Raw genomic sequence first — 5,605 nt, 5'->3', positions numbered from 1 at the left:
CAGTCTTTCGCATTTCCCTTTTTTGGTATGAGGATGTAAGTTGATTTTTTCCAGTCTGATGGCCATTCTTGTGTTTTCCATATTTGCTGGCATATGGCATGCATCACCTTGACAGCATCATCTTTTAAGATTTTAAACAGTTCAGCTGGGATCCCATAGTCTCCTGCTGCCTTATTGTTAGCAGTGCTTCTTAAGGCCCATTCAACCTCACTCCTCAGGATGTCTGGTTCTAATTCATTCACCACACCGTGAAAGCTATCCTCGATATTGTTATCCTTCCTATACAGATCTATATATGTGTGTATATATATATATACACACACACACACACACACACACATATATATATAAAAGTTATTGTACGAGCTGAATCAGAAAGGAGCCCAAATCCCTTATTTTTTTTATATTTTTATTTTTCTTCCTGATGTGTGACTTTTAATTATTGATTTTTTATTTTTTTATTTTTTTTTCTTCTCTTTTCTTTTCCTCTTTTTCTGCTCACGGGTGTTATGGCTTTGGTACTTTCCTACTTTCTTATCTCCTTATATTATTCTCCCATTTTTGCTGTAATTATAAAACCCCCAATAAAAATCTATTTAAAAAAGAATCTTGGAACTTTCAGGCTGGCCAATCAGAGACCATAGGCAAATTTCGTTCTCAATCAGAAAGCTAGCACATACACTTCTGCCCTCCACATACATACATACATACAAACAAACAAACAACTACTCTCTTTTATTATATACTAGCTTGGGGACTCGGTGCTGCCCGGGTTGAGAAAGTGGGTAATGGCGGTTCTGTATGCCAAGTTTGGTCTTTATTGGTCATTGGATAATGGCTGCATTGTTTTCAGGAAGTGACTGAAGGTACTTGAAGTCCCATCATCCATGGTCCACCCTCCTCCAAACAGCAGCAGGATATAGAGTGAGTCATGGGAGTTCTGTGTGCCAAATTTGGTCTTTATCAGTCATTGGAAAAGGGTCACAGTGGTTTCAGTAAGTTAGTGAAGGTACTGCAAGTCCCATCATCCAAAGTCCACCCTCCTCCAAACTGAAACGAGATGTAGATAGGGTCATGGGGGCTCTGTGTGCCAAGTTTGGTATTGATCAGTCATTGGTTCAGTATCGCAGTGGTTTCAGTAAGTGAGTGAAGGTACTGCAAGTCCCATCATCCATGGTCAACCCTCCTCCAAGCTGCAGCAGGATGTACAGTGGGTCATGGGGGCTCTGTGTGGCAAGTTTGGTCTTGATTGGTCATTAGATGAGGGTTGTAGCAATCTTGGGAAGGGAGTGAAGGTACTTGAAATCCAATCATCCATGGTCTGTCCTTCTCCAATCTGCACCAGGAAGTAGAGTGGGTCATTGGGGCTCCGTTTCCCAAGTTTGGGTTTGATCAGTCATTGGCGAGGGTCTCAGTGGTCTCAGAAGTGAGTGAAGTTACTGCAAGTCCCATCATCCATCTCCAAATTTTTCCAAACCACACAAGGATGTTAAGTGGGTCATGAGATGTCTATGAGCCAAGATTGGTCTTGATCAGTCATTGGATGACGTTAACAGCGGTCTCAGAATGTGAGTGTAGGTACTGAAAGTCCCATCATCCATGGTCAACCCTTCTCCAAAACTGCAGCAATATGTAGAGCGGGTCAAGGGGGCTCTGTGTGCCAAGTTTGGTCTTGATTGGTCATTAGATGTGGATTGCAGCGGTCTTGGGGAGTGGAGGTACTTGAAGTCCCATCATCCATGGTCTGTCCTCCTCAAAAGTGCACCAGGATGTAGAGTGGGTTATGGGGGCTCTGTGTGCCAATTTGGCTTTGATTGGTCATTGGATGAGGGTCGCAGTGGTTTCAGTAAGTGAGTAAAGATATTTCAAGTCCCATCATCCATGGTCCATCCCCCTTAGAACTGCATCAGGATGTAGAGTGAGCCATGAGTACTCTGTGTGCCAAGCTTGGGCCTGGTCTGTCATTTGTAGGGGCTACAATGTTCTATGGGAAGTGAATAAGGTGAAGGTACTGCAAATCCCATCATTAGTTGCCCATCCTGCCCTGAACCGCACTGCAAGTCTCATCATCCACTGTCCCTCCGTCTCCAAAAAGCATCGGGATGTAGAGTGGGTCAAGGGGACTCTGTGTGCCAAGTTTGGTCTTGATTGGTCATTAGATGAGGGTTGCAGGAGTCTTGGGAAGGGAGTGGAGGTACTTGAAGTCCCATCATCCATGGTCTGTCCTCCTTGAAAGTGCACCAGGATGTAGAGTGTGTCATGGGGACTCTGTGTGTCAAGTTTGGTCTTGATCACTCATTGGCGAGGGTCTCAGTGGTCTCAGGAAGTGAGTGAAGTGACTGCAAGTCCCATCATCCATTGCCAAATTCTTCCAAACCGCATTAGGATGTAGAGTGGGTCATGCCGGTTCTCTGTGTGAATGGTAGTCCTGATCCATCGTTGTTGACAGTTGTACTGGTCTTATGAAGGGAGTGAGGTATTGCAAGTCCCATCATCCATGGTGCATCCTCCTCCAAACTGCACCAGGATGTAGAATGCGTCATGGAGACTCAGTGTGCCAAGTTTGGTCTTTATCTGTAGTTAGATGAGGGTTGCAGTGGTTTCAAGAATTGAGCAAATGTACTGCTCAAAATCCCATAATCCATGGTCCATCCCCAGCCAAACCACACCAGGACATAAGTTGAGTCATGAGAGGTCTATGTACCAAGTTTGGTTGAGGTTAACAGCGGTCTCAGAATGTGAGCGATGGTACTGCAAGCCCCAACATCCATGGTTCATCCTCCTTCAAACTGCAGTAGGATGTCGAGTGGGTCATTGGGGCTTTGTGTGCCAAGATTGGTCTGTATTGGTAATTTTCTGACGCAAAGGTACTGCAAGTCCCATAATCCATAGTCCATCCCTGGCCAAACCACACCAGGACATGTGGGTCATTTGAGGTCTACGTGCCAAGTTTATTTATTTATTTATTTACCTTACTTTTATACCGCTGTTCTCAGCCCGAAGGCGACTCACAGCGGTTCACAACAAATACGAACAGCAAAAATTCAGTGCTATAGTATAAAATCAACCTAACACATTACACAATTAATAAACAATTACTACAATACCCATTCACTGTCGTCTCATCATAAAAAATACATTCCAAATTCGTCATCCATTGTTCCATTCCAGTGTGCATTAACCAATCATTGCACTAATTATTCGAATGCCTGCTCAAACAGCCAGGTCTTCACTTTTTTTGGTCCTGATCAGTCATTGGATGAGGTTAACAGCGATCTCAGAATGTGAGAGATGGTACTGCAAGTCCCAACATCCATGGTTCATCCTCCTCCAAACTGCAGTAGGATTTAGAGTGGGTCATGGGGGCTCTGTGTGCCAAATTTGGTCTGTATTGGTTATTTTCTGATGGAGCCCCTGGCCTTTTCCTTTCCTCTCTTTGTCATCTCGGAATCTTGGAATTGAGGCTGGCCAATCAGAGACCATATGCAAATTTCCTTCTCTCATGTCTCCGTTTCTCTCATGAACCCTTTTCTCCATCAGGTGCTCCTGTAAAGCTGGCCACATGCAAATAGCACCACAGCGGCAGCCAATCAGAATCTTGGAACTTTCAGGCTAGCCAATCAGAATGCTGGCACATACACACCTCTGTCCGCCGCATACAAACTTTGACTTTTATTATATACTAGCTTGGGGACCCAGCGCTGCCCAGGTTATTAGAGAAAGGAATCGCAGTGGTCTCAGGAAGTTAGTGAAGGTACTGCAAGTCCCATCATCTGTTGTCCATCCTCCTCCAGACTGCACCATGATGGAGAATGGGTCGTGGGGGCTCTGTGTGCTAAGTTTGGTCTTGATTAGTCATTGGATAAGGGTCACAGCGGTCTCAGAAAGTGATTTAAGGTACTGCAAGTCCCATCATCCATAGTCTCCCTCAAACATCACCAGAATGTTGAGTTGGCCATGAGGGCTCTCTGTGCCAAGTTTGGTCTTTATTGGTATGTGGATGAGTGTCACTGTGGTTTCAGGAAGTGAGTGAAGGTACTGCAAGTCCCATCATTCATTGCCCATCCTCCTCCAAACAGCACCAGGATGTAGAGTCGCTCATGGGGGCTCTGTGTGCCAAGTTTGGTCTTGATTGCTCATTAGATGAGGGTTGCAGCAGTCTTGGGAAGTGAGTGGAGGTACTTAAAGTCCCATCATCCATAAACTGTTCTCCCCCAAACCTCACCAGAATGTTGAGGGGGCTCTGTGTGCCAAGCTTGGTCTTTGGATGAGGGTCTCAGTGGTTTCACTAAGTGAGTGAAGGTATTGCAAGTCCCATCGTCCATGGTGCATCATCCTCCAAACCACACCAGGATGTAGAGTGCATCATGGAGACCTGGTGTGCCAAGTTTGGTCCTTATTGGAAATTGGATGATGGTTGCAGTTGTCACAGGAATTGAGTAAAAGTATGGCAAGTCCCATGATCCATGCTTGATCCACAGTCAAACCACACCAGGGTGTAAAGTGGGTCATGAGAGGTCTATGTGCCAAGTTTGGTGTTGTTCAGTCATTGTTGAAGGTCACAGCAGTCTCGGAAAGTGAGTAGAGTTATTTCAAGTCCCATCATCCATGGTATGCCCTACTCCAAACCGCAGTAGGATATCAAGTGGGTCATAGGGTCTCTGTGTGCCAAGTTTGGTCTTGATCGGACATTAGGTGAGGGTTGCAGCAGTATTGGGAAGGGAGTGGAGGTACTTGAAGTCCTATCATCCATGGTCTGTCATCCTCGAAAGTGCACTGGGATGTAGAGTGGGTCATGGGTACTCTGTGTGCCAGGTTTGGTCTTGATCATTGGCGAGGGTCTCAGTGGTCTCAGGAAATGAGTGAAGTGACTGCAAGTCCCATCATCCATTGTCAAATTCTTCCAAACTGCACCAGGATGTAGAGTGGGTCAGGCGGGCTGTGTGCCAAGTTTGGTCTGTATTGGTAATTTTCTGACAGAGCCCCTAGCCTTTTCCTTTCCTCTCTTTGTCATCTTGGAATATTGGAATTGAGGCTGGCCAATCAGAGACCATGTGCAAATTTCCTTCTCATGTCCCCATTTCTGTCATCAACTCTTTTCTCCACCAGGGACTCCTATTGAAGCTGGCCAATCAGAGACCATATGCAAATAGCACCACAGCAGCAGCCAATCGGAATGCTGCCACATACTCCTCCCGCCACACCGCCACACACAAACTTTGACTTTTATAATATGTACTAGCTTGGGGACCCGGCGCAGCCCGGATTATTAGAGAAAGGAATTGTATATCAAGGTTGGTCTTTATCAGTTATTTGTATGGCTCGCAGTGGTCTCAGGACGTTAGTTAAGGTACTGCGAGTCCCATCATCTGTGTTCCATCCTCCTCCAAATTGCACCAGGATGGAGAGTGGGTTATGGGGGCTCTGTGTGCCAAGTTTGGTCTTGATCAGTCATTGGATGAGGGTCATATTCGTCTCAGAAAGTGAGTTAAGGTACTGCAAGTCCCATCATCAATAGTCTCCCTTAAACATCATCAGAATGTTGAGTTGGCCATGGGGGCTTTCTGTGCCAAGTTTGGTCTTTATTGGTATTTGGATGAATGTC

This window comes from Anolis sagrei, chromosome Y (genome assembly GCF_037176765.1).
Source record: "Anolis sagrei isolate rAnoSag1 chromosome Y, rAnoSag1.mat, whole genome shotgun sequence".
Taxonomy (NCBI): Eukaryota; Metazoa; Chordata; class Lepidosauria; order Squamata; family Dactyloidae; genus Anolis; species Anolis sagrei.
This window is presented reverse-complemented; position numbering follows the sequence as displayed.